At 45.2% G+C, this 8896-nt stretch overlaps 1 protein-coding gene across 2 annotated transcripts in view; it reads right to left on the bottom strand.

Annotated features, from left to right (window-relative positions):
- LOC138262261 (trimethyllysine dioxygenase, mitochondrial-like) overlaps positions 1 to 5520 on the bottom strand; it is a 215966-nt gene extending 210446 nt beyond the window's left edge. For both annotated transcript variants that reach the window (XM_069212134.1, XM_069212133.1), the window contains exon 1: positions 5418 to 5520. The gene's annotated coding sequence lies outside the window, so the exon portion shown is untranslated. The remainder of the gene's footprint in view (positions 1 to 5417) is intronic.
- Between the last annotated feature and the right edge of the window lie 3376 nt (positions 5521 to 8896).

Below are 8896 nucleotides of genomic sequence, written 5' to 3' on the forward strand. Positions count from 1 at the left end.
AAACTGATGCATCTGAATTAGGGGTAGGGGCAGTCTTATCACAACTAAATTTAGAGGGCCAGGATCAACCTGTTGCTTTTATCAGCAGGAGGTTGACCCCTAGAGAAAAGTGTTGGTCTGCCATAGAGAGGGAGGCCTTTGCTGTGGTCTGGGCACTGAAGAAGTTGAGGCCATACCTGTTTGGCACTCACTTCATTGTTCAGACAGACCACAAACCTCTACTTTGGCTAAAACAAATGAAAGATGAAAACCCTAAATTGTTGAGGTGGTCCATATCTCTACAGGGAATGGACTATACAGTGGAACATAGACCTGGGAGTACCCACTCCAATGCAGATGGACTCTCCAGATATTTCCACTTAGACAATGAAGACTCATCAGGCCATGGCTAGTCTTATTGTCCTTTGTTTGGGGGGGGTTGTGTAGGAAAGTACCATCTTGCCTGGCATGTTACCCCCATATTGCACTGTATATATGTTGTTTTAGTTGTATGTGTCACTGGGACCCTGCCAGCCAGGGCCCCAGTGCTCATAAGTGTGCCCTGTATGTGTTCCCTGTGTGATGACTAACTGTCTCACTGAGGCTCTGCTAACCAGAACCTCAGTGGTTATGCTCTCTCTTTGCTTTCCAAATTGTCACTAACAGGCTAGTGACCAATTTCACCAATTCACATTGGCATACTGGAACACCCTTATAATTCCCTAGTATATGGTACTGAGGTACCCAGGGTATTGGGGTTCCAGGAGATCCCTATGGGCTGCAGCATTTCTTTTGCCACCCATAGGGAGCTCTGACAAATCTTACACAGGCCTGCCACTGCAGCCTGAGTGAAATAACGTCCACGTTATTTCACAGCCATTTACCACTGCACTTAAGTAACTTATAAGTCACCTATATGTCTAACCTTTACCTAGTAAAGGTTGAGTGCTAAGTTACTTAGTGTGTGGGCACCCTGTCACTAGCCAAGGTGCCCCCACATTGTTCAGGGCAAATTCCCCGGACTTTGTGAGTGCGGGGACACCATTACACGCATGCACTATACATAGGTCACTAATTACATGTTTGTAGGTGGTGTACTAAATGCAGGATTGTGTGTGAAATTGTCCTTAGATTTATGTACAATGATAGTGGCTCTTGTCTGACGGTGTGCATGGAGTGGCACTTGGCTGGCTGTATGTGTGGAGTGGCTCTTGGCTGGCGGTGTGTGTGGGGTGGCACTTAGCTGGCGTTGTGTGTGGGGTGGGGCTTGGCTGGACATGTGCGTGGGTGACGCTTGGCTGGCGGCACCAGCAAAACACCAGTGCACACACTCCCATCAGCTGGTGTGATTGCTGTATCAGGTATGTGGACATATGAAAATGATGGGCTCTTGAACGGCGCTGTCTGTTGATGCGAGTGTTGTAATGTGCTGGGGCCGCGGCTGGCAGTGTGAATGGTCTTGTGCATGTTATGTATGAAAGGTGTGTGAATGAACTGTAAAGCGGTTGGTGCCTTGACGAGTCTTTACAGTTCACGAGCTGTGAGTCATTGGTTCAGTTTTTTGGTCTTTCAGTTATTAACAGTGCATTTCACTTTTGTGAAATCTCCTGTTAATAAAATTTTATCTACTGAACCATCACTCACCCTTGTGCCAAATCCAACCAGTGTGTGTGGTAAAAATGACAAAACCTGCTCCGCTGTAATTGGTCGTCGCACCACACCCGTTACAAGCTAGGTGTCTCGGGTGGGACCCCATTGATGAAGCATGCCACCAACTTGGTTGATTGGTGATGGGTCTTTTTAACATACCCTAAGTGTATTTCTTTTCACAATTTTAGTGTTTGGAACATCACAGACGTACGTGGACACATCAAAATGATCTATGACAAAACTACCTGTGTTTGGGGGGGAACATATGTTTTTGGTCCCGGGTGCGGCCTTCATCTAGGGAAACCTACCAAACCCAGACATTTTTTAAAACGAGACACCACAAGGAGTCCAGGGATGTGTGGCTTGCATGGATCCCCCAACATTTTCTTACCCATTCCCCTCTGCAAACCTCAAAATGTGCTTAAAAAAGCATATTTTCCTCACTTTTCTTTGTAGGATCACCGCTCTGGCACAAATTTCCTCCCGCCCAGCATTCCCCTTAGTCTCCCAAGTAAAATGATACCTCACTTGTGTGGGTCCCCAATGCAGAGTCAGCCTAAAGATGTATAAAAGAAAAATATGTGCTTATCAACTCACTGTGCTATTCCCTTAATCTCTACAGATTTTTGCCCTTTTTCTGTTGCAGGCACCTGGGCCACCCACACAAGTGAGGTACCATTTTTATCGGGAGACTTGGGGAAACGCTGGGTGGAAGGAAATTTGTGGCTCCTCTCAGATTCCAGAACTTTCTGTCACCGAAATGTGAGGAAAAAAGTGGTTTTTTTGGCCATATTTTGAGGTTTGCAAAGGATTCTGGGTGACATAACCTAGTTAGAGCCCCACCTTGGATTCCCCTAGGTGTCTACTTTTCAAAAATACACAGGTTTGGTAGGTTTCCCTAGGTGCCGGCTAAGCTAGAGGTCAAAATCCACAGCTAGGCACTTTGCAAAACACAGCTCTGTTTTCTTTGGGAAAATGTGATGTGTCCAGGCTGTGTTTTGCGCATTTCCTGTCACGGGCACTAGGCCTACCAACACAAGTGAGGTACCATTTCGATCAGGAGACTTGGGGGAACGCTGGGTTAAAGGAAATGTGTGGCTCCTCCCATATTCCAGAGCTTTCTGTCACCGAAATGTGAGGAAAAAGTGTTTTTTTAAACAAATTTTGAGGTTTGCTCAGGATCCTGGGTAACAGAACCTGGCGAGAGCCCCACAAGTCACCCCATCTTGGATTCCCCTAGGTGTCTACTTTTTTAAAATGCACAGGTTTGGTTGTTTTCCCTAGGTGCCGGGTTAGCTGGAGGCCAAAATCTACAGCTAGGCACTTTGCAAAAAACACATCAGATTTCAATGTAAAAATGTGACGTGTTCATGTTGGGTTTCCTGTCGCGAGAATTCGGCCTCCGCAAGTGAGGTACCATTTTTATCGGGAGACTTGGGGGATCACAGAATAGTAAAACAAATGTTATTGCCCCTTGTCTTTCTCTACATTTTTTCCTTCCAAATGTAAGACAGTGTATAAAAAAAGACGTCTATTTGAGACATGCCCTGCAATTCACCCCGGAATTCAAAGATGTGCAAATAACCACTGCTTCTCAACACCTTATCGTGTGCCTATTTTGAAAATACAAAGGTTTTCTTGATACCTATTTTTCAATCTTTATATTTCAGCAAGTTAATTGTTGTATACCCGGTATAGAATGAAAACCCATTCCAAGGTGCAGCTCATTTACTGTCTCTGGGTACCTAGGGTTCTTGATGAACCTACAACCCCTATATATCCCCACAACCAGAAGAGACAAGTAGACATAACGGTATATTGCTTTAAAAAATCTGATATCGCAGGAAAAAGTTACAGTGTAAAAGTGGAGAAAAATGGCTGTTTTTTTCACCTCAATTTCAATATTTATTTTTATTTCAACTGTTATTTTCTGTAGAAAAACATTGTAGGATCTACACAAATTACCTGTTGCTGAATTTAGAATTCTGCCTACTTTTCAGAAATGTTTAGCTTTCTGGGATCCAGCATTGGTTTCACACCCATTTCTGTCACTAACTGAAAGGAGGCTGAAAGCGCAAAAAATAGTAAAAATGGGGAATGTCCAAGTAAAATGCCAAAATGGTGTTGAAAAATTGGGTTTTCTGATTCAACTCTGTCTGTTCCTGAAAGCTGGGAAGATGGTAATTTTAGCACCACAAACACTTTGTTGAGGCCATTTTCAGGGAAAAAAAACAGAAGCCTTCTTCTGCAACCCTTTTTTCCCATTTTTTTTTTTTTAAACAAAATTTTCTCTTTATTTTGGCTAATTTCTTGGTCTCCTTCAAGGGAACCCACAAAGTCTGTGTTCCTCTAGAATCCCTAGGATGTTGGAAAAAAAGGACGCAAATTTGGCGTGGGTAGCTTATGTGGAGAAAAAGTTATGAGGGCCTGAGCGCAAACTGCCCCAAATAGCCGAAAAAATGCTTGGCATCTGAGGAGGAAAATGCCTGGCAGCGAAGGGGTTAAGAGAAGTGACTCTACACCCAGTGCAGCTGCACTTTTCTTTCGCCCCTTAGCGCTCCCCTAACGTCACCACGTGTGCTCCGTATTTAGAATACGGGTCACCATGGCACGAGGTTGGGGGCAATAGCATCAACGTTTTTGACGGTATTGATGTACTGTTCAGGAATAGCGCCAAAAGTTTGGTGCTAACCCCGAACAGTACATAGGGGCCCATTGTAACCAATGGAAGCCCCGTTTTAACACCTGCTCTGAGCAGGCGTTAAAATTGCAGAAATAAATGTTAGATTTCTTTGTGCCATTTTTTCAGCCCCCTAACGGAGAATGCACCCCTTCCATACATTATGCCTGGCGCAGGCATCGAGTGGCACAAGGGTTTACAAAGTGGCTCAATGCATGCATTGCACCGCTTTGTAAATCTGGTACGGTGATATTGGCATCGTTGGGCCACATTAGCGTAAAAAAAATGACGCTAATGTGGCGCAAGGAGGCGCTAGGTCCTCCTAAATCCGGGCCAATGTTTTGTCCCTGATGTTTTTGGTTCTGATATTCTGTCCACACACCTCAGCATCTCAGGTGAGCAGCATAATGGCCTTCAGTTTCCTCTCCTACCAACATGGACAGATGAGATGCCACCTCTTTCAAGGTCCTCAGGGTGGCAGCTGACCCCACAATGTGCCTCCCGCAACTCTTACGTAGTACCTGCCAGGGGTCATTCGAGATGTGTCCTGCAGCCCCCTTTACACTGGGCGCTTTGGTATGGGACGCCTCGGTGCCCCCTCGAGGCCTAGCACAGTGCTCAGAATGTGAAGGGAAGGATAGGAGCAGGTAATTGAAACATTGCACTGCACAATTGCGTTGTAAAGACTCACTATCCAAGGAAAGAGGGATGAATCCGTTTGCTGAGGATCACACAGTAAACTGTAGACGCCGGGACTGGAAGCCTGGGCTTCACCCAAGGTTGGAAGGGTGGGCACCAGACCACATCCTGCTCGTCGCAGTCACCTGGTGACTCGGTAAGGGTGGGGACTGTGCAAAGAAATTCGGGTGAAATGAAACGCCCCAGGGCAGTTAGTCTTGGAAAACGAGTGGCCACCTGGACATTGCAAACTTTCAGGGGGGCAATTGGGCTTTAGAAACCCAAGTCCCCAGTGTCTTCTACAGTAACCTTCCCTCGCCCTAGGTTTTGACTAACATTTCATCTTTTCAAATTAAACAATAACCAGAGCACCTATAAAACTGAAACAAATAAATAAAAAGGTGAAACAGCCCCCCACAAGTGACCTCACCGGAGCGCCCTCGCCTCTCCGCCGCTGCTCCTTGTGCCCTGGACCGGGATGGACTGCTGCACAGGGCGCCCAGGGCGCCACTTATAGGGGCACTGACAGCATGGGCGGTGAACTCTGCCTGCTGCTGGCACCCAGCCCAGGCCACGCCTCCCGGCGCAAGGCTGCGCACAGCAAACACGGCAGCGCCTGGAAGCGCTCCAGCGCCACCTGAAGGAGCTTGTCACCAGCAGTCTTCCGTTATTCAGTAGGTCTGTCGTGCCGCGTTACCAAGACCTTTTGATTTTTCTAAAATGTGTATAGCACTCTTCCATAGGGAGTCGTTCAGCATCCATTGGTGCCTTGTTGTGTTATTCATATGTTAGTTCCACTCACTACAGTGTACAGCATGGGCAGAGGGTCAGTCCCCTTCATCCACTGGTGAACTCCACACTGAGTGACTGCAGTGTGCTATCTCCCAAGCAGCGCATCCGCACACAAGGCAGCTCCCCCCCAGCGCCAGTGTTTTTGTTGTGACTTTATAATTATTTTAGTGTTGCCTTTGTGTTTAGAGCCTGATGTGATAGCAGGAGGCTTCTAATGCTCATCTACCTCAAATGCCATCTCCTGCCAATGCTGTTGTAAATTCGTTTGAAGTGTTTTGCTTTTCTGACTGCTGCTCTTTCACAGCCGCCAGATTTTGTTCTTTTGAAACTCTTTTGCATTAACTTATACTCTTTCTATTTTTTTATTTATTTCTTTCTCTTGTGGGATTAAAAAGATAATTTTGCTTTTGGTCCTTTTTTTTTATTGGCTAAGGTCTGACAGCTCCTTCAACAATAACATTTTACAAAAGCTATGACATAAGAAAGCAAGCAGTAAATAAACCAAAATCTGGCAGCCAGTGCCAGGCCTTTTGGCTCTACAAATGCTTTTAGGTGATGCTGTACAGCATCAGTACAAAAAAAAATGCTTTTTGATAATGCTGTGCACCATCAGCACAAAAAAAGCATCATTTCAAGCTGCGCGCATAGCAATGGCGACGCATCATTCACTGAGCACGAGCATGCACGATGAAATATGGGTGCAAATGAGTAAGAGAGCACGGCTGTGAGAGAGGGAGTGGCGGGGAGCACTTAGGAATGAGGGGTTCTGGGCATTTGGTGGTATTGGAAGAAGCACCACTCGTGGTAGAGGTCCTGAAAACTAATTCATCCTCATAGAGTAATCAAAAAACAGTTCCCTAACTGAGCAATGGAAGGAGAGAGGTCACCTAATAATAATTATGGTAAAAAGTTGTGCTCCAAGAAAGGGGCAGACATAAGTGGCTGATTCACAAAGATAACTTACACTTTTGAGTAAGTTTACTACTTTTCGGTATTCACGAACTGCACTTTTGTAGTAACTTACCCTTTTGGAGTAGCCTACACTATTGTGGTACCCTTCATGTGTAGCTTATACATTTGTAGTAGTTCTACATGTTTGTTTTAACTTTGAGCCTGATTCACAAAGGTAAATGTATACTTTTGTGCAAGTTTATTATTGTTTTGGTATTCACAAACTACAAGCTTAATTTTAATAACAGTAACTTTTTGATTGCGGTGATTCTGTAGACAGGGCGGAAAACTCCACACATGAAAATAAAGGACATGCACATCTTTTTATGGATGGAATCTCAGCAATCGTAAAATTATCATTAGTAAAATTAAACTTGTAGTTTGTAAATGTGAATGCAAAAAAAATTACATTTACCAAAGGGGACCGGCATTATCTGCATTCATTTTATACGTTACTACGTGGTCCGTAATCACCCCAGAAGACACCTCCACCACCATGACATCCATCCACTCAGGGGCCCCTTCAGATGCGTGCATCCACCACGCCTACTTCAGAGGACTGCAACCCATCAGAATAATGCTCCCACCCATTTTGAATGCCTCCACTTCTTCTGCGACTATCTCAAATGCTTGGAAACATACAACTGTTCTCCCATTGCTGAAGAAACTGTTTACAAACCTTTCAGTGCTCACCAACTACAGACCAATATCTCTGCAATCATTCCTGGCCAATGTCTTTGACAAAATCACAAGCAGACGTCTCACTAAATACCTCAATGATCATCAGTTCCTTGACAACATTCAGTCTGGCTTCAGATTCAACCACAGCATGGAAATTGCTCTCATTTCTGTCACAGATGATATCTGCATGACTCTATAAACAGGAGACAGCACCCCCATCCTCCTGGACCTTTTTGCAGCATTTGACATGGTCTCCCACCCATTTCTCATCCAATGCTTGGGAATCCAAGGACATGCAGCCTGATGGATCTATTCCATCCTCACTGGAAGGTCCCAGTCAGTCAGCCTGGCACCATACACCCCGTTTAATCAGAACCTCACCTACAGAGTCCCACAAGAATCCTCCCTGAGCCTAACCCTCTTCAGTGCATTTCTGATGCCTCTAGCCAGCATCATCCACTCTCACTACATCAATGTCCTTTCCTACAGCAACAGCACGCAACCCACTGTCTCCCTCATAGGCAAGGCACCCTATATCCAAATTAAATAAATGTCTGCACAGCAGATATCACCCACTTGATGAATACCAACTGTCTAAAGCTGAACTCTGACAAGACCCAAATTGTGATTTTCAGAAAAAGCACTTCACCATTGGACTCCACCTGGTGGCCAGCAGAGCTAGGACCAATACCCACTCCCACCATCCATGCCAAGAACCTCAGGATTGTCATCAATAGCATTCTCGACATGAACGTCCAAGCGAACTCCATCAGAGCCTCATGCTTCCAAACCCATAATACGGAGGAATATTTTCAAATGGCTTCCAGACAGTGCCTGCCTGGAAAACTGTCACACATGCTCTTGTCACAAGCAAGATGGAGTACACAAACACCCTCTATTCCAGGATCAACAAAAAGCGTACCAAAAGGCTGCAAACCACACCAAAAAAAACTCAGTGGGCAGAATCCGTTTCCACTTACCATGCTGCACTCACATTACACCATGCCAGAAGGAGCTCTACTGGCTTCCATACACAAAGAAGTAACATTGAAACTCCTCACCCACACTTTCAAAGCACTACATAACGCTGGCCCAGCATATCTCAACAATCAGATCTTTGTCCACCACTCTTCCAGACACATCCACTCATCAGTAATCCTACTTACACACCTCCCACATGTAGACAAACTGATATCCCAGGGTCTAGCCTTCTCCTTTGTAGCTCTTAAAGCCTGGAGTGACCTACCTCTACACATAGCAGCCTCCTCCTCACTTCTTGAATTTCCAAGAAGCTGAAGGCCTGGTTTCTCTAGTAGTCCCACTTGGCCTTAGGTTTGGCTAGTCTCACACCTGCTCAGCACTAGGACTCCCTCCCAGGTGATACAAATGTGCATAAAATAACATAAAACATATTTACTTTAAATGTAGAAACAATAGAACAAGAATTGACAAAGCCAATAAGCCTCGTCTATACCAAAGCTATTG

The sequence above is a fragment of the Pleurodeles waltl genome, chromosome 10 (genome assembly GCF_031143425.1).
Source record: "Pleurodeles waltl isolate 20211129_DDA chromosome 10, aPleWal1.hap1.20221129, whole genome shotgun sequence".
Classification (NCBI taxonomy): domain Eukaryota; kingdom Metazoa; phylum Chordata; class Amphibia; order Caudata; family Salamandridae; genus Pleurodeles; species Pleurodeles waltl.